The sequence below is a fragment of the Nomascus leucogenys genome, chromosome 14 (genome assembly GCF_006542625.1).
Source record: "Nomascus leucogenys isolate Asia chromosome 14, Asia_NLE_v1, whole genome shotgun sequence".
NCBI classification, from domain to species: domain Eukaryota; kingdom Metazoa; phylum Chordata; class Mammalia; order Primates; family Hylobatidae; genus Nomascus; species Nomascus leucogenys.
Window position 1 is genome coordinate 91,702,561 of NC_044394.1, and position 19,930 is coordinate 91,722,490.

The 19,930-nt window shown below is 53.0% G+C and overlaps 1 protein-coding gene across 2 annotated transcripts in view; it reads right to left on the reverse strand.

Annotated features, from left to right (window-relative positions):
• SEPTIN9 (septin 9) overlaps positions 1-19,930 on the reverse strand; it is a 218,731-nt gene that overhangs the window by 128,726 nt on the left and 70,075 nt on the right. The window lies entirely within an intron of this gene.

The window sequence follows — 19,930 nt, forward strand, 5'->3', positions numbered from 1 at the left end:
CCACCCCGTACCTTAGACCCTTGGCCTCTGCCCAGTCAGGGGCCATGTGAGAATTCACAGCACGGAACAACACCCCCACCCCGCAGCAGCAGGCCGCAACGCTACAACTGCACTCCGGTCCCTTGAATGTGTGGCCGGGGACTGCCTGAGAGCTCATCCTGGGTCTGGGGTCGCTCACTGCCCACTTGCCCCTCCCCACCCCCTCTGAAATATCCCAAATGTGCAGTAGTGCTGAGATTCTCCAGCCATTCTGGAGAGGCCGGAGGCAGGGGGTCTCTTGCGGAAAATGTTCTAGGTTTGGGTGGCTTTTTAAGTAGATGAAATCAAGTCCTTCCTTTTTAAGAAAAGCAGGCACTCCCTCCCTCATGCTTTGGATATTTTGAACTATTTTCAACCAAGTGAGTTTGTGGACATGGGAACTGCAAAACCACAGACATTTCAGATGCGTGCACACCCTCGTCTGCCTGGGAGCCCGGGTTTCAGAAATGGAGCCGTTGCTGCCATTAATAGCACCCCGTATCTTCCACACCAGGCCAGGGTATGTCTTGTCTGAACTCCAGCATCTGGGCCTATCGGATAGTCCAGCCCCTACTGGACCACCTGTCCACGCCGTATTTGGGGATTTGGGGGTCCAGTACCTAAGAAACTCAGCCCAACAACACAGCCCCCTGGGAAGATGCCGGGTCTGGCACAACAGCCATCCTAAGCCACAGCATTATTCTCGAGTGTTTTTCTAAAAAGCACCTGGTGAGTGTGGACACACCCACGCAATTGTTCTTTCCCAGGGCTGGCATGGAGTTCCACCAGATTAGCACAGGGTCAGCCAATTGTACATTCTCCGTCTCCACACACAGTGCAGCAAACATATTTAGTTCCCTGGGGAGCCCCGCCAGGGCGCACGTCTCACCAAAATGGGAACCCAAGGGACAATGGCAGGAGGGCAGCCAGAAAGTGCCCATGCCTGCGTGACTGTGCTCAGAGCCCACCGGCTCCAGCCCCAGCCACTGCCCCTTCAATGTAATCACTCAGAGCCACATGACCAGGCCTAGAAACCTCCCGAGCTCTTTCAGGAAACCCAGATCAGGGCTTGGCCATACTCCCAGCCAGGAAGTTCACCCTCGTATCTAACCAACTGCTCTAATTGTACATCATTTATTTCCTTTTTTTCCTGTCCTCAGAGGAGATGGGAAACAGCTGGGCACCACCCTTCAAGTCATAATTACCTTTTCCAAATTCAAGGACAATCCAGTTGCTCCTTGGCCTTCTCTTTCTCAGCCTAAATCATCTTTCCCTGGCCCTTTAATCATATCCCGGGCTGTCCTTTGATCATAGCTAAGGGCTGGGTCTAGTCTGGGGCTCCAGGATTTTAATAAGGCCTGATTGCTACGGGGTAGTCAGGAGGCCCCCCAGCCCCCTTTCCTAGGGCCTCCGGGCCTGGACACACAGCCCCAGAAGGGGCACTGGGCAGAGAAGATGCACGTCGGTAGCAGAGAGGAAAGTGAGCTGAAATTTGGCAAGAACAAAAGAACTATAAAGCCCTGTGCATCCAGCAAGGTGCATTCTTCCAAGGTCACAAAAGAAGGCAAGACCGACTGCAGGCCTGGCCAAAGGGACCGCCTGCATCTTCAGTGCACAACAAGACCTATAGTGGGCTGAATGGTGGGTGATCCTCACGAAATAAAGATATGCCCACCTGGAACCTCAAATGTGACCTGGTTCTGTTTAAGGGTCTCTGCAGAAAGAATTTAGGCAAAGATCTCAAGATAAGGTGGGCCCTAAATTCAATGCTGTGTCCTTCTAAGAGACAGAAAAGAAAGTACAGAGACAGAGAAAAAGGCCTTGTGAAGACAGAGGCAGAGACTGGAGTGATGCAGCCACAGGCCAAGAACACCTGGGACCACCAGAAGCCGGAAGAGGCAAGGAAAAGTTTTCCCCTGGAGTCTTCGGAGGAAGCTGGCCCTGCTGGCACCTTGATTTCAGACTTCTGGCCTCCAGAACTGTGAGAGGACACATTCCCGTTGCTATAAGCCACCCAGTTTCGAGCAGCCAGGAGAAACTCGTGCCTTATTCCCATCTGCATCATGCCTTGAGGTCAAAGCTTCACACAGCAAAGATATCTAAGCAATCACAAACCTCCTGTGGGTAGCCCACCCGTCCAGCAGATCACTGTCCCAAGGGAAGGGGGATGGGGACAGGGAAGAGAGCCATAGGAAGCCTGCACGCCTTTCTGGAAGTGTGAAGGAGCAGGTCTGGAGAGACACCCCACAGGTCAGGCCCCGGGAAATGAAGCTTACAAAGCATGGGAATGGAGTGGGGAGGAAATCCACGAGGAAGCAGCGTTTGGCACACACATCCATATCCATGACCCCCCTCCAGGCACAGCCTCCATGAAGAAGCTCAGCCTGCAGGGAAGCAAAAGGGGCTTGGGGAGCGAAGGAAGGTGGGGGGGCTCTCTCCCAGCAACACTGAGGCTCCAGACGGAACCCCCCATTAGGTGGCGGGCTGCGTCCTCACAGACGGAGACTTCCCAAGGGCAGGGCCCAGATGGTCTTATCTCTGCGTGGCCTGGCACGAAGTAGGCCTCCCCGAGCTGCTGAGCCCTGGGTCCATCAGTGGCAGCGCCTTCCACAGCCCCTCAAGTTCCCACACCCTTCATCTTAGGAAACGGCACTACCATCCACCTAGTCGCTCAAGCCAAGTCTCCAGGCACCACTGTTGACTCCTCTCTTTCCCTCACCCTCGGCATCCAAACCATGGTGCATTTCTACCTCCAGTCTCTCTGCGAATCAGTCTAAACCTCCCTCCTCCAGTGGTGTGCCAGCTAACGGTCAGCAACCAGCCACCTGGGGCCAGCAAAAGCAACAACACTCGATTTCCCGATTTGTAGCACTTGCCTATTCCTGTGGTGTCAATATTCCTGCCTTGGCCAATTTCTTTCTTTCTTTTCTTTCTTTCCTTCTTTCTTTCTCTTTCTTTCTTTTCTTTCTTCTTTCCTTCTTTTCTCTCTCTCTCTCTTCTCTCTCTCTTTCTTTTTTTCAGACAGAGTCTCGCTCTGTCGCCCCGTCTGAAATGCAGTGGGGCAATCTCGGCTCACTGCAAACTCCACCTCCCAGGTTCAAGCAATTCTCCTGCCTCAGTCTCCCCAGTGGCTGGGATTAGAGGCACCTGCCACCACTCCCAGCTAATTTTTGTATTTTTACTAGAGACGAGGATTCACCATGTTGGCCAGGCTGGTTTTGAACTTCTGACCTCAGATGATCTGCCTGCCTTGGCCTCCCAAAGTGCTGGGATTACAGGCCTGAGCCATCGTGCCCAGCCGGCCAATTTCAAGTTATCTGTATGACATCATTGGAGGTGAGACTGAGAAGAGATGTTTAGTCACCACCAATATAGTGTTTCCATCATACAAATACAACCTCAAGAACATAACCGCAACAGGACACACAATAGTTAAATGTTGCAAAAAACATAAGAGATGATGAAAGGTATTTACTATCTTTTGTTTTAAATATAATTACTTGTAAGTAATTTTTTAATTTTTTGCTTAATTTTTCCTTCATAACTTGTAATTTAATTCATACTGTATAAATCTCATTTTTCTAATAAAGCAATGTATTTTTCTAATAGAACAATGCATTTTTACTGTGATAAAATATATGTGATACAAAGTTTACCATTTTAGGCCAGCCACCATGGCTCATGCCTGTAACCGGCACTTTGGAAGGCCAAGGTGGGAAGATCACCTGAGGTCAGGAGTTCGAGACCAGCCCGGCCAACATGGTAAAACCCTGTCTCTACTAAAAATACAAAAATCAGCCGGGCGTGGTGGCAAACGCCTATAATCCCAGCTCTCTGGGAGGCTGAGGCGCGAGAATCACTTGAACCTGGGAGGCGGAGGTTACAGTGAGCCAAGATCACACCAGTGCACTCCAGCCTGGGCGACAGAGTGAGACTCCGTCTCAAAAAAAAAAACAAATTTACCATTTTAGCCATGTTTAAGTTTACATGTTCAGTGACATTAAGCACATTCACGTTGTACACCCATCAACACCATCCACCTCCAAAACTTTTTCCAACTTCCCAAACTGAAACTCTGTCCTTATTAAACAATAACTCCCCATCCTTCCTTCCCCTTGCTGCTGGCAACCATCATTCCAGTTTCTCTACGAATTTGACTTCATGTAAGTGAAATCATACAATATTTGTCCTTGTGAGACAGGCTTACTTAGCATGAGGTCTTCAAGGTTCATTATTCAAGGTTCATGTGTAGTGACAGAATTCCATTCCTTTTGAAGGCTGAATGATATTCCACTGTGTCCACACTTTGTATATCCATTGCTTCCACACTTAAGCAATTGAGAATAAAGCTGCTACAAACATGGGTGTGCAAATATTTGTTCAAGTCCTTGCTTTTATTATTTTATTATTATTATTTATTATTAGCATTATTATTATTTTAGACAGTCTCACTCTGTCGCCCCGGCTGTAGTATAGTGGCGTGATCTCGGCTCACTGCAACCTCCGCCTCCCAGATTGCAGCAATTCTCCTGCCTCAGCCTCCCGAGTAGCCGGGATTACAGGCACCCACTACCATGCCCGGCTAATTTTTGTTTTTTAGTAGAGATGGGGTTTCACCGTGTTGGCCTGGGTAGTCTCGAACTCCTGGCCTCAAGTGATCCATCCTCCTCGGCTTCCCAAAGTGCTGGGATTACAGACGTGAGCCACTGTGCCCAGCCATCACTTTAGTCTTAAACATCACAGCAACTCTCCCATTGTCCCATGAGACCCCTTGAGACAGTGGCTTTAGGGACCCCACACACACCTGTCCAATCCTGTGCAATGACAAAGCACAGTTTCCTTTGCAGAATGGCAGAGTTGGGAGACGCCTGATGGGGCATGAGCCCAAAGGGGCAGAGGGGACGTTCGGAACACACATGGACTCTTCATGTGTGTTCTGCCAGCCACCAGGCAGACCTGCCCCAGCCTCGACATGCCCAGGATCACAGACAGTGCATGGTTTCCACCTGGGCCAAGCCCCCGGAACCCCTTCTCCCTTTACATCACCTGTACTGGGAGCAGCCACCAGGCTGTGGACCTCTAAGTCTCTTTCAGGCCACCTGAGTTTGCATTTCCCCATATTCAGCCTGACTGACCCGGTGTGCAGCTACCACAGCCCATCACACCCTCTGCCGGGCCGCTTCAGTGCAACCATAAGGTTTCACTCAAAGAAGCACATGACCAATCTGTTCCCCAGACTTCCCAGTGATCCCCCCAGCCTGCTTTGTGCACAACATTTACAGCAAAACCTGACCACAGCGGCCTGAGCTCTTACCTCCAAGGCAGGGGACTTTTTAAACAAAGTATTAGTGTTCTAAATTCATGCTCTCCCAAGGAGGCTCCTGGCCTTCAGCACAGCAAATGCTCTGCTCCATGGCTCCCCGGTTCCCCACCCCCACCTCATCCGAGCTCCCCACTTCAGCACTTGGGACTGAATCAGCTTGGAGTTCCCCAGCCCTGCTGCCTGCTGCCTCTGATGATATGACCAGGGACTGCAGCACTGCCTGGACCTCCTGTTGCTACATTTTACTGCAATAATATCCAACCTGACAGAACCCTGGGAACAAGTGGTGGGGGCAGGGGTGGTGGTGGTCAGGGGCTGCACACACAGAGGACAGAAGGACTGAAGGACTGGGTGGAAAGCATGACCCCTCCAAGATGACCCCTCACCAACAGAACCCTGGCTGTGCCTCCTGAACAGCATTTATTTATTTGCACATCCAGTGAGCTTTTTGATTAGCAAGTTCAGATGCCTGGGAGGCCACCAGTGGCTCTGCTGAGGTATAACCCAGACATGATGGCTCATGTTTTCTTCCTGATCCTTCTCTCTTCACACAGTCCCATGACCAGAGGGTTCCTCCTACTCCTGTTCCTATGCCAGCCCCGCAAGACAGTCTTGAAATGGCTAGTCTCCAACTTCCTAGCACCCGTCTGAGACTGGAGTACAAAAGTGAGATGGGGACACAGTATCCCATGGACACCAGTGATGGAAAAAAACCCTCTGACCCTTCCAGGAGCTCTGCAAAGTCATGCTAGGGGACAAGAAGGAGTGGCCAGCCTGGCACCGACCCAGCCTCAAAGCAGCCAGTGACTAAAGCACACAGCTGGTACCTCCTCACCCCCAGGGTGCCAGGAGGCTTGGCTAGAACACGTGCCAGCCAGGAGAAACAGGCTGTCCCTGGGGCCCTTGGTGTCCTGGCCTCCCTACTGTTTTTCTCAAGGAGGCACCCTGCTCTGTGGGGTCTGAGGCTGGAGGCAACTTGCCACCGATGCAGTACAGGGATGAGGGCTGAGTCACCAGCCTGCCCTAGTTCCACGTCAGCAGGAACAACAGGGACTCAAGCAGAGAAGAAAGCATTTATTTTTAAAGTCACCACAGTGACTGAGGCGACGTGGTCCCCAGGGAGCTCTCCTCCCTGCTGGCCTCTGTGGACCGCGGCTCCGTGTTCTAACAATGCCTGTGCCCATCCCGTAAGGCCCAGCAGGTGGAAGGAAAGAGGGTGGAGGCTGGGAGTGGCGGCCAGGCATCCCGGGAAGGACAGGGACCAGGAACACGCCCTCCCCCTTCTGCACCGGCTCAGAAGGCTCCACAGGGCCTGTCCTGCCATCCACAATCCCAGGGAGATCGTCCCTCAGTGCCTGCCCTATAAATGCCCATCCACCCTACACTTGAACACCTCCAGTTACAGGGAGCTCAGTACCTACCTAGGCCATTCATTCTATCTTTGGCTGTTCAAACAGAGGAAAGAGAAAAGATAGGAAAGACAGAGAAAGGGGGAGAAGGGGAGAGAGAGAGAGAGGAAAGAAAGAACGGAAAGAATAAGGAAGGAAGGAAAGAAAAAGGAAGGGAACGGAAGGGAAGGAAGGGAGGGAAGAAAGAGAGAAAGGTACAAACAAGGTGGGCTTCATGGAGCAGAGACTCAATAAGGGAGCAAAATACATGTGCAGTCAGGCTGTAGATGGATTTCTACAGGAGCACATGTCCACTCTACTGTTTCTGGAACAGAAAAGTGTGGTGAAAAACAGAAAAAGTAAAAACAGAAAAACAGAAAAGTAGTGGTGTGGGTGGGTGGCAGCTCTTTCTGGGGGCCTGGGATTTGGGGCATCAGCCCCCTTGGTTTTCAGACGGAGACTAAGATCACCAATATCCACAGTGGAGACCGAACCCCGTAAGGGCTGGGGACATCATCTCATCTGCGTCTCTAACAAAGACCCGATGCTCTGACTATGGGAACCTGTGGAAGAAGGAACAAAACTGGCTCTGGGGCCCTTTAGAGAACTGGTTTTCCATCCAGTGGTGGTTGTGAAGACATTTCTGGAGCCAGCCTCAGTGGCCTGGGCCTGCACAGCTGAGACTGTCCCTGGAAGCTAAGTGGAAGTGGGGAGCCTCCAGGCACAGCTGGGCTCTGCTTCCCACCTCAGCCAGCAGCCCCAGGACTTCTGGGTGCTCCAGAGCTTTCTCCAGAGGGCAAATCCAGAGTATGAAGGAGGGGGGAGATGCCCAGGGTTGGGGGGCCCCTGCCCGTCTCTGCCCCCGGCCTCGCTGAACAGGGAGGCTGTGGGTGTTCAGGGGTAGAACTGTGGGCTCGCAAGCCCCCAGCCCTGGTCTCTTCCTGCCCCCATCTCCTCACTGCCACTGACCATCTCTGGCTACATGTTGACATGTCCATGGGATGATGGAGAAGAGAGAAGAGGAACCTCTGCGCTCTGCCCAGCGCACTCAAAAGAGGCTCCAGTGCAAAGGCTCCGACGTTCACAGCCAAATGTGTGTGAGAGTTCCCCAGGGGTGGGACTCTTCCACTCCGTTCCAGTCTGCCATGAATCGACAGAAGGTTTTGTGTCACCAAATGTAGCCCATTAACAAATTACCCTAACACTCAGTAAAAAAAAAAAATAAAAATGCATGCACCCCGTGCCCTGCAGTGCCCCCATGCCGCACCCCTCTTTGCACCTGAGCCTCGGCTCGCACTCTTGGCCTGCCGCCTTGGGAACAGAACGCTCTGCGTGGGAGGCAGACAGGAAGCGCGGGGTGCGCTGGCTGGGCCCCTCCAGACAATCTGGTATTGCTTTCCCCAGATAATGAAATCTTCCCCACCCTGAGTGTCGCTGGAAGCCAGCCGGCAGCCAGATCAACCTAAATGAACCATTTGTCCCTCCTGTGAAGTGACCTCAGGAACGTAATGGGTTTGCTATTAACACAGTCCCCCTCGCACTCTGTTCCCCCCCCTCACTTTTCTCCCCCGCGTGAGTCACTGGCCATGATGACTCGGCCCAGCCAAGGGACCTGGCCAGCTCTGGCCAAGCTATGTGAGGGATAGCACAAAGGACCAAGGCTGCCGGACCCAGGCCAGAGGCTGGGGGCCACACGGACCCCCTGGAGTGTCTGTAACTGGGGACTCCTGAGGCTGCTCCTTGGTTCTGGGGACCTGTCCACTTGGGGACAGTCTTAAGGGAGACTCTTAAAAGCAGGGAGCCAAAAGGGTGAACTAATACAGAAACTGAGGGCCAGGGAGAACTTGAAGACGGGCTGGGCCGGGCACAGTGGCTCATGCCTGTAATCCTAACACTTTGGGAGGCCAAGGTGGGCGGATCACCTGAGGTCAGGAATTCCAGACCAGCCTGGCCAACATGGTGAAACACCATCTCTACTAAAAATACAAAATTAGCCGGGCGTGGTGGCAGGTGCCTGTAATCCCAGCTACTCAGGAGGCTGAGGCAGGAGGATCATTTGAACGCAGGAGGCGGAGGTGGTAGTGAGCCAAGATTACACCACTGCACTCCAGCCTGGGCAACAGAGTGAGACTCCATCTCAAAAAAACAAAACAAGGCCGGGCGCGGTGGCTCACACCTGTACTCCCAGCACTTTGGGAGGCCGAGGCAGGTGGATCACGAGGTCAGGACATCGAGACCACGGTGAAACCCCGTCTCTACTAAAAATACAAAAAATTAGCCGGGGGCAGTGGCGGGCGCCTGTAGTCCCAGCTACTCCGGAGGCTGAGGCAGGAGAATGGCCTGAACCCGGGAGGCGGAGCTTGCAGTGAGCCGAGATTGCGCCACTGCACTCCAGCCTGGGCGACAGAGCGAGACTCCGTCTCAAAAAAAACAAAACAAAACAAAACAAAACAAAACAAAACAAAAAAAAGACAGGCCCAAGGCCTGGAGAGCCAGAAGTCACCTTCCCACCTCTGGGTGGCTCTCTTTGAGATTGTATCACTGTATCACATCAGAGAAAGTTGCAGGAGTGTCTGTTTGTAATTCATAAGCAACACTGTTTCCTTCTCCCACTAGATCCTGGCTCTAGCAGGCCCCTGACTCGTGCCTTCCCCAGGGTCTTGGGCCCCCCAAGCTGGACTCCCGGCTGTTGGTGGGATGACCATGTGACCTGTCACTTCCCTGCCCACCGTCCTGGGCAGCTTCCGTCACCTGGTGCATACAGAGTGAGAGCTTAGCAAGGCCGGAGCCACCGATCTCCTGCCGGCCACATCTGCCTCCTCTCAACGCCACTTCTCCCTGCCTTGGTCATGCCCAGGGGCTCACAGTTCCCCACGAGCCAGATGCCAGACCTCTGTGCCTGCCCCATCCTGTTCCCTCTGCCTGACGGGCCCTTCCCACCCTCCCTGGCCTGATTCAGGCCTGATCTGTCTTCAGGTCTCAGCTCAGAAGCTGCTTCTTCTAGGAAGCCTTCCTGGGATCGCCAGATGAAGGGATTCTCCTCTGGACCCTTATTCTATTTTCACAGCCTCACGGGCAGCCTCTAACTCAGACCTTACTGAGTTAGTGTGGCATCCAGGAGAGCCACAAGTGTGTGATGAATGTATTAAAGGGAAGCCTTTTTAAAAGCTGAAGGAGCCCTGTGAACACACAGCACCATCAGCTCAGACTGCGACGGCACAGGGGAGTCAGCCTCCTTCAGCCTCGTCTGCCCCGGCCTTCCTCTTGAGGAGGTGGGAGCCAGTCAGCTGGGATCAGGAGGTGGGCTTCACAGAGCAGAGACTCAATAAGGGGACAAAATAAATTAGAGAATTATTTTGCTGCAAGGAACCTAGACAAGGAGCACCCAGTCAGAGGAGGAAGGAAGAGACCGGCAACAGACCTCCCTTGCCCCAGCAGTCCTGCAAGCCAGATGGGCCAACTTCTCAGCACAGCTGTTCTCTAGCACAGAGAAATTTCTCACCTTCAGCAACAGGGTGGGAACATTCCCAGACAGGGCCACAGCTACTCTGGTCACAGGGACCACGGAGTCTGAGTCTCTGTGGCTTGTCCCATCCATGCGGCCACAGATCTTGAGCACACATCTGGAGTTACAGAGCCCAAAGGGCAGGGCAGGGCAGGGAATCTGCTGGATTGGTGAAAGCCACCTCACCATCTGGAGTACAGGCCTGCCCGCAAATCCACGTGGAGCCTCCGATACGGGGTATCGATTTCAAGGAGGTGAATGTGGACATTCAAGGCCAGTGAATGGCCAGGTGTCAACACATCGACAGGCCCTTGGCCCCTCCCCCAACACTGAGGGTAGGAAACCAATGGGGTCTACATGCTGCATATGGTCTTCAGAGCCAGCAAGGTGTACAAGGCCCGGCAGCTGAGAAAATTGACCACTCGGCCGGGCGCGGTGGCTCACACCTGTAATCCCAGCACTTTGGGAGGCTGAGGCGGCGGGCAGATCACGAGGTCAGATCGAGACCATCCTGGCTAACGTGGTGAAACCCTGTCTCTACTAAAAATACAAAAAATTAGCTGGGCATGGTGGCGGGCACCTGTAGTCCCAGCTACTCGGAAGGCTGAGGCAGGAGAATGGCGTGAACCCAGGAGGCGGAGCTTGCAGTGAGCCGAGATAAGCACCACTGCATTCCGGCCTGGGCAAAAGAGCGAGACTCCATCTCAAAAAAACAAAATAACAAAAACAAAAAAAGAAAGAAAACTGACCACTCGATTATGAATAAGCTAGAACATTTATTCAGAAAAAAAAAAAAAAAAAAACAGCTTTGTCCAATGGAGGACCTAAAATCTCAGGACCTATGTCCTCTTCCTGTAGAACCACATCACTTTCCTAATGCCCGCCCTCACTCCCACCTGCCTGCCAAGCTTCAGGTATCCAGAACACAACACAGCATGACAGCAACCACTGTGACTCCCACAGGTTTTCCCAACCTACCCCAGGCATCGCTACATCTTTAGTTCTGAGCAGCAGGGAGTGACATGCAGAATGGTCACCCAGAGAGAGCAAGACCTTCAAAAGGAGGGCAGGCTCTGGCCCGCAGGCGGTACCTATTGACACAGAAATCAGTAGGCAAATCTTTCAGGAAGATTTTCATCATAAAAGAGGCCGAGCTCGGTAGCTCACACCTATAATCCCAGCACTTTGGGAGGCCAAGGTGGGTGGATCACCTGAGGTCAGGAGTTCGAGACCAGCCTGGCCAATGTAGTGAAACCCTGTCTCTACTAAAAATACAAAATTTAGCCGGACGTGGTGGTGGGCGCCTGTAGTCCCACCTACTTGGGAGGCTGAGGCAGAAGAATCACTTGATCCCAAGAGGCAGAGGTTGCAGTGAGCCAAGATCACGCTACTGCACTCCAGCCTGGGCAACAGAGCGAGACTCCGTCTCAAAAAAAAAATAGGATGAAAGACAAACAAGGCTGAAACAGTGGCAGGCTGGACATTTTTAAAACCTACCCTAGGCCAGGCGTGGTGGCTCACGCCTGTTAATGCCAGCACTTTGGGAGGCCGAGGAGGGCGGATCACGAGGTCAGGAGATCGAGACCATCCTGGCTAACACGGTGAAACCCCGTCTCTACTAAAAATACAAAAAATTAGCCGGGCATGGTGGCGGGTGCCTGTAATTCCAGCTACTCTGGAGGCTGAGGCAGGAGAATGGCGTGAACCGGGGAGACGGAGCTTGCAGTGAGCAGAGATCGTGCCACTGCACTCCAGCCTGGGCGACAGAGCGAGGCTCCATCTCAAAAAAAACACAAAAAACAACCTACCCTAGTAGGGAGCAGGAGGTAAGGCCTGATATGTAGTGTTTGCCAATCCTGTGGTGTAAATACATCCACTGTGGCAAATTTCAAGCTCCCAACAGGACATCACTAAACACAGAGTTGGGAAAAGACGTGACACCACTGGATAAAACGCTCAGGCAGCTATGGCTTATTCTTCCCTGGAAAGTAGGGTACGTCTAGAATGCCCCTTGCTATGGAGAATGGCTGTGGCCAATAGGGTTCAACTGGCAAGCTGACCCAATCAACTGCCCACCAACGTGATGCGGGGCAGGTTTCTGAGGCTGCCTCCATGCTCAGGGAGGAAGGTGGCCATGTGGCTACAGACCTGGCCCTGGGTTTGCTTTTTTTTTTTTTTTTTTTTTTTTTGAGACTGAGTTTCACTGTTTTTCTCCAGGCTGGAGTGCAATGGCGTGATCTTGGCTCACTGCAACCTCCACCTCCTGGGTTCAAGCAATTCTCCTGCCTCAACCTCCCAAGTAGCTAGGATCACAGGTGTGCACCACCACACCCGGCTAATTTTGTATTTTTAGTACAGATGGGGTTTCACTATGTTGGCCAGGCTGGTCTCAAACTCCTGACCTCAGGTGATCCACCCGCCTTGGCCTCCCAAAGTGCTGGGATTACAGGCATGAGCCACTGCACCCATCCTGGTTTACTATCTTGAGGATACATCTGGAGTTATGTGCTCATGATTTTCTTTTCCATTTTAAAACTTTGATTTTATTTTATTGTTTTTAGAGACAGGGTCCTGCTCTGTCACCCAGGCTGGAGTGCAGTGGTGCAATCATAGCTCACTGCAGCCTCGAACTCCTGGGCTCAAGCAATCCTCCCACCTCAGCCTCTCGAGTAGCCGGGGCTGGGTCTACAGGTGCCACTGCACTCAGCTACATTTTGTATCTTTTGTAGAGACAGGGTCTTGCAATTTGCCCAAACTGGTCTGAAACTCCTGGCCCCAAGCAATCTTCCCATCTCAGCCTCACAAAGTGCTAGGATTATAGATGTTAGCCAGTGCACCCAGCAGCCATCATGATTGACTGGTGACATCCGTTCCAGCTCCAGGATGAAAGAGCAGTAGCACTTCAGCCAAGCATTTGTGGTTCCTGATTGGAAGACATTTTTCTTGCCCCTTAAGCACAGTGCAAATGCCACCTCCTTGGTAAGCTCTTTTCCAATCTTACTTTCTCCCTGGCATAGGACCTGCCACAGCTCTGTTCATACAAAGGGAGCTATTGGTGCATGTGGTACAGATGCTAGTTGTATCCCCAATATCTGAGCTCCCTCTTTTCTATAGTAACAGAAGTTTTGGTTGTGCACATGGAAGCCCAGCTGAAGAATACATTGCTCAGCCTCCCTGATGACAGGAGTGGCCATACAACTGGGTTCTGGCCAGTAGGAAGGAGCTGAAGTGTTTAACCTTCAGGTCATGCCCTTAAAAATAAAGAGGGACACTTGCCCTTTCTCCTCTCCTTTCTTCCCTTCCCTCTGGCTGGAGTGCAGCCATGACAGCAGGAGCTGGAACCATCTCAGCTCAAGAGAAGGAAGCTGCGTGTTGAGGATGCACCAAAGGAATGAACTAGGTCCCGGCTGTCCTGGGCCCCCATAATGACTGACACTTGGACTGGGATGTGGGTCTGAGTGCTGCTCAGCCTCTGATGTTTTAGCTTTTGTTACACAGCCAGATGGTGCCTTGACTAACTCAGGGTATGGCCATCATCCCACCTGTCTGGCAGGGCAGGGGTCTCATCTTCATACTCTGAGCCCCTGGCAGAATCTGGTACAATATACATAGTTAAAGCAAAATGAACAGGCTAGTTTAACCAAGGTTTGTTTTGTGGGTTGGTTTTGGTATTTGGCTTTAATTTTTATTTTATTTATTTATTTATTGTTTTTGAGACAGAGTCTCACTCTTGTTGCCTAGTCTAGAGTGCAGTGGTGCGATCTCGGCTCACTGCAACCTTCACCTCCCAGGTTCAAGTGATTCTCATGCCTCAGTAACTGGGTAGCTGGGTTCTCCTTGAGTAGCTGGGACAGCAGGTGCACACCACCACGTCTGGCTAATTTTTGTATTTTTGTAGAGATGGGGTTTCACCATGTTGGCCAGGCTGGGCTTGAACTCCTGACTTCAAGTGATCCACCTGCCCTGGTCTCCCAAAGTGCTGGGATTACAGGCATGAGCCACCATGCCAGGCCAGTTTTGGTATTTGGAACTGGAAAATAATAGTCTGAGCTTCAGAGGGGACAAACGAGAACATGAGGCAGAAGAAACAGCAACTAAACACACGCCCAGAGTAGGCTGGGCTGCTCAGGGAGGTAATGTGTTGAGATAACACATCACTCCTTGTGAGGATCAACACAGTCAGATGTGTGCTGGACAGAACGGAATTGGCCATTAGGGCACAAAGCATGCCCCCGGAACATTGCCAGGTGCTGAGGCCCGGGCTCTGTGTCAGACTCCTGGGTGCAGACCCCACGGGGCCATTCACTGGGTAGTGGGACTTTTGGCAAGTTGCACCACCTCTCTGAGCTTCCATTGACTAAGCTGTCCATTGAGAACAATACCTAGATTGAAAGGACTCATAATAATATGTGAAAAGTGCCTGGCCTAAAACAGGAGCCTGGTATTGGTAACCCTCATTATTTATAACATACAGTTTCACCCCCTTTTTTCATAGGAATGAAAACTGGACCTAGACAGGCAAAATGATTTCCTGAGGGTTGCACAGTGTTAATGACAGAGCCAGGATTAGGGCTTGGGGTCCTGACCCCTCCTGCAGCACCCTGGCTTTGTGAGAAGTGGTCCTGGGTGAATACAAGGAGTGGGGAGTTGGTGAGAAATTTTGAAAATGAAGCTGGGTGTGCTGGTGGATGCCTGGGGTCCCAGCTACTCGGGAGGCTGAGGCAGGAGGATTGCTCGAGCTTGGGAGTTGGAGGCTGCAGTGTGCTATGACTGCAACATCACACTTCAGCCTGGGTGACCCAGCAAGAAGGAAAGGAGAGGGGAGGGGAGGGGAGGGGAGGGGAGGGAATTTCTGACAGTGATTCCAGAGATAATCAGGGTGACCCGAAATTACTTTGAAATGCATCAAAAGATAAAAATAAGATGGATTCATGGCCAGGGAAAGCAGGGATAGATGGATGGTGAGGTGATAAAGCAGGTGTAGCTTGGTGTTAGCAGTAGAATCTAGGTGATGGCTGAATGTGTTCCCTGTAAAATGCTTTCAACTTGACCGTGTGTTTGAACATTTTCACAACAGAATGGAGGGAGGAGAAAGGTAAGAGGGAGCCACGGCAGCTGCTGCAGCAGGAGCGGACCCCATAACACCACGTATCAGAGTCTCAGCCCTGCCCCTGAGGATGTCCTAGTTCTTCTTCTTGGGATTCAAGGACATTTAATGGGCGCCAAGTGTCTTCAAGCGCCCTTGCTTCCCCACTGCCCCTCTGCCCACCTGCCCCCACACCTGGAAGATTCCACAGGTGGCGTGGGCCAGCTCTCTGTCCTGCCCTTTGTGCCCTCAATGTGTGATAGACACTGAGTGAGTGTCAGCCCCTTCCCCTGACACCTTGTCTGCCTGTCCAGAGAGGTCCCCCCACAGCCCAGCCACCAGGTTGATGCTTCTGGACGTCTGGCCGACAGCTTCCTTAGCTGTGTTCTAGTGACCTGGCAGGTGTCCTGAGTCATAAATAAGGCCACTAGTGGATGTTTCCAAAGCTTCCCCTACCACGGCGCTTTCCCCTCTCCCACCAACAGTCCGTCATGACAGCCGGGCTGCATGAGCCTCTTCCTAGGGTTGTGTCTCCTGAGGCTGCTCGGCGCCTGGCCTGCCGGAGCCCACCAGGCAGGGTGCCCACCCTTTCCAGGCCTGAGTTCCCACTTACAGAAGGACAATAGAGAAAGGCATTTGGGGCACCAAACGGAGTGTGCCTGCATGTGGGAGGGGGAGGGGAGGGGAGAGGGGAGGGAGGGGGAGGGGAGAGGGGAGGTAGGGGGGAGGGGAGAGGGGAGGGGAGAGGGGAGGGTAGGGGGGAGGGGAGAGGGGAGGCTAGGGGGGAGGGGAGAGGGGAGGGGAGAGGGGAGGGAGGGGAGGGAGGGGGAGGGGAGGGGGGAGGGGAGAGGGGAGGGGGAGGGGAGAGGGGAGGGGGAGGGGGAAGGGAGGGGGGAGGGGAGGAAAACACAGGAGGAGAAGATAGAAGAGGAGAAATAAGAACAAGAGGAAACACAGGAGGAGGAGGAGTAGCCCCCTTCATGGGGGTGGACTCTGTGTCCAGTTCTCTACCGAGGACACTACATTTATCACCTCCCTTGGTTCCCATGAATACCTTCGAGGTCGCTCCTCCCTGGCTCCCAGTTTTCCATCAGGAAGAGGAGGCGCAGAGTGGGAAAGAGCTGCCCAAGGCCCCCAGGCAGTACACGAAGCCGCTGGGAGCTACATTCAACCCATCCAACCCCACGTCCCTGTCCTCAGCCACCACGATAAACCACCAAGTTTCCACAGCCACAGGAGCTGGGCCCAGAGTCCCCCCCAGGTCTCCCAAGGCAGGGAGATGGGGCTGGAGGCCATGCCAGGTGCACGGTGCCCAGAGCTGCTTAGGAAGCCTCGCGGTGTGGGCTGGGCACCAGGCAGTGCCTGTAGAATGGAGAAATGAATGAGGCTGAGACACAGCATCGCCTCCTCCAAACGTGACTTTCCCCGAGTCTCTGTGATTGGTCACCCGAGAGGGGAGTCCTGGTCTCCTGGCGTTTACATCCAGGTCTAGGGATGCCCTCCCCAGCCAGGTTTTCTTCTGAGGATGGAAACTCAGAACCTCACCACAGGAGGAAGAACTGGGAGCACTTCTTTTTTTTTTTTTTTTTTTTTTTCAAGACGGAGTCTCGCTCTGTCACCCAGGCTGGAGTGCAGTGGCGCGACCTCGGCTCACTGCAAGCTCTGCCTCCGGGGTTCCCGCCATTCTCCTGCCTCAGCCTCCCGAGTAGCTGGGACTACAGGCACCTGCTACCGCGCCCGGCTAATTTTTTGTATTTTTAGTACAGACAGGGTTTCACCGTGTTAGCCAGGATGGTCTCGATCTCCTGACCTCGTGATCCACCCGCCTCGGCCTCCCACAGTGCTGGGATTACAGGCGTGAGCCACCGCGCCCGGCCAGGGAGCACTTCTAAGACCTTCGCGGAGGGTTGCTCAGGTCCAACTCCTTCACCATGGAAGGCCTTTCGGAGGCGGCGGCCACGGTGGGTGGGTCGAGGGTCTCCACCCACCAAGAAGCAGGAGCATCTGATGCACATTCAGCCCACGATCCCCATCCACTTGGGGGCTTTGCACGCAGCCATGTGACACAAGGGAACAGCCATAGCAGTGGGGCCACAAGGAGAGTGTGGGCTAACGTGCAGGGGCGGAATCTTGACAGCCTCCCGCGGGCTGGCAGCAGGGAGGGGCACATTTGCACAAATCCTACACGCACAGCCCTTCACACACATGTGGCTGACAATCACGTACACATCCGAGACGGGATCTGGCGCACAGCCCACCAGCAACAGGCGCTGCGAATCCCCAGCTGCTCCCCTGCTGCGACGCAGACACCATTCAAGGTGGGATGGAGAGAGTCACTGCTTCCAAGGTCACACACCCCAAAGGGAGACTCTGGGCCATGGAATTAAAACGGGTGGATCAGCCAGAGCCAGTGGCTCTGAGTCACACAATGGGACATATAGGCCCATTCATTCCACATTTTTATTGAGCAACTACAATGAGCTAAGCTTTACAGATCATCCAAATAATCGGCTCGTAGAAAACCATTCTAATCCTTTCCTGGCCCTGACGTGATGGGAAGAACTTGAATTTCTGGAGTCACAGAGCTGGATGGAAATCCTGGCTCAGCCAATTATTGGCTGGGGGAGCCCGGGCAAGTGATTCAAGGCCTCTGAGCCTGTTTCCTTGTAAAAGAGCAGTGCTCCGGCCTGCCGCGCCAGGTCAGGGAAGATGACTGAAGAGCAGGTGCCCAGCACCAGCCAGGGGTCAACATCCTCAAGGACGCAAAGTGCAACAAGCAAATGTCACCATTGCAGCGCCCTCCGCTGTCTGTGGCAAACACACAAGCAAAGATGGCTTTGCGCCTGTGCTGGGGGCGGGGGGGGGCAGGGAATTGGCCTCAGGAGGACGCTGGCCCCCTCAGCTGCTTCTCCCGAAGCTTCTCGGGAGGAGAAATGATCCACCCCACTGACGTTTCCTCTCCTGACAGCTGCTGGGAGCCTCAACCCACAGGCAGGCCTGTCCGCCCGGCAGCGGCCGCATGCAGGCAGGAGGGGCTCCGGCAGCCTCCAGGAGAGAGGGGTCGTTCAGCCTTTCCCCAGCTGGAAAGGAGGCTCCAGGCTGGGCAGGAGCATTTGGGGAAATCCAGTCCCTGGAGCTAGGCCACACCAGAGAGATGAGGCTGCTAGAAGCTTCCTTGGTGCCCACAGCAAAACACAACCAAAGCGAGACCCAGACCCCGAGCAGCTCAAGGCCTGACTCACATCAGAGGGAAACCAGCGCCTGCCCCATGAGTGAGCGTTCATGTGCGTGTAAGGTAGAGACAGACCTTGGGCAAGTCCCTTTTTCCCTCTACGCCTCGGTTTCCTCATCTATAAAATGGGGTAACACTACCTACTTCACAGGGCTGTCATGAAACAAACATGCATCAATATTTGTAAAGTGCTGAGAACAGCATCTGGCACAAAACAAGAGCGACAGATTTGCTAAATAAGACACAAGCTTAAAGCAGAGCTTGGCACACTGTGAGCATCAAGAGCTGTGCTTCTTGATCCATTTTCTCTGCTGAGATCCTCCCATCAGAAGTGGGAGGGACCGCTGAGGTTGGGGCCTTGTTCTAGGGACCCTTGTGGAGAGTCTTTCAGCCTAGAGGGATCCGTCTCATGGACTATACCTGCCTCGGGTCTTCATGTTCTTGTGCATGTGTGCATACATGTGTGCACACACATGTAACGTGCATGTGTGCATTCTCATGTACTTGTGACAATCTGCACACACATGCCCAGAACCTGTCTGACACAGTGTTTAATTAAGATGTTGGAGCTCTGATGAATGGATTGCGGGGCTGAGACACTGTTTTCACAGGAAGCTGCCGCAGCAGCAAGCCTCCTGGTCCTCATAGACAACCAAAAAGAATGGAGCCTGCTCTCATTCCCTTCCCTAAAAATGATGCATAGTGTGTGGGGCCTGATGCTGGGGGCCCCTCTAGTAGACATATCCCCAGTAACATTACACTCTGAAATTCAAGTTGTCATAAAAAAAGACTCTTGGTATTGGCAGGGACCTCTGAGGTCCCTTCTATGCACTCCTGAACAACTCCCACATGGCCCCTGTTTGAATGCTTCCAGGCATGGGGAACTCACTACTTTGTGAAATAGCCTGTTCCACCGTCCTAAAGTGAACATCGTCAGAAAAACACCTCTTTCTGTAAAGAGTCAAGCTCTACTCTCTAGTACCTTCCAGGTACCTGATACCAGCTTCATATCTTGGGGGAACTCAAAATAAATGCTCCCCTTCTCCCAGACAACCCGCCTACTACTTGGAGACAGTGGCTGCAGCCCCTTGCTCCATGCAGCCACCCCATCCAGTCCCCTTCTGGAATCCCTGACATGAACCCAAGCCCTCCTGCCACACAGGTCCCTCTTCTGGGCCCCTCACCCGCCTGTGCACACCCTGGAGAGGCCGTTTTGTGGGTGAGACCTGTTGCAGGTTGAACTGTGTTCCCCCAAAAGACATCTGCAAGTCCTGACCCCCAGTACCTGTGAATGTGACCTTATTTGGACATAGGGTCTTTGAAGATGTAATTGGGTTATTTGAGGGCATATTGAATCAAGGTGGGCCCTAAATCCAAT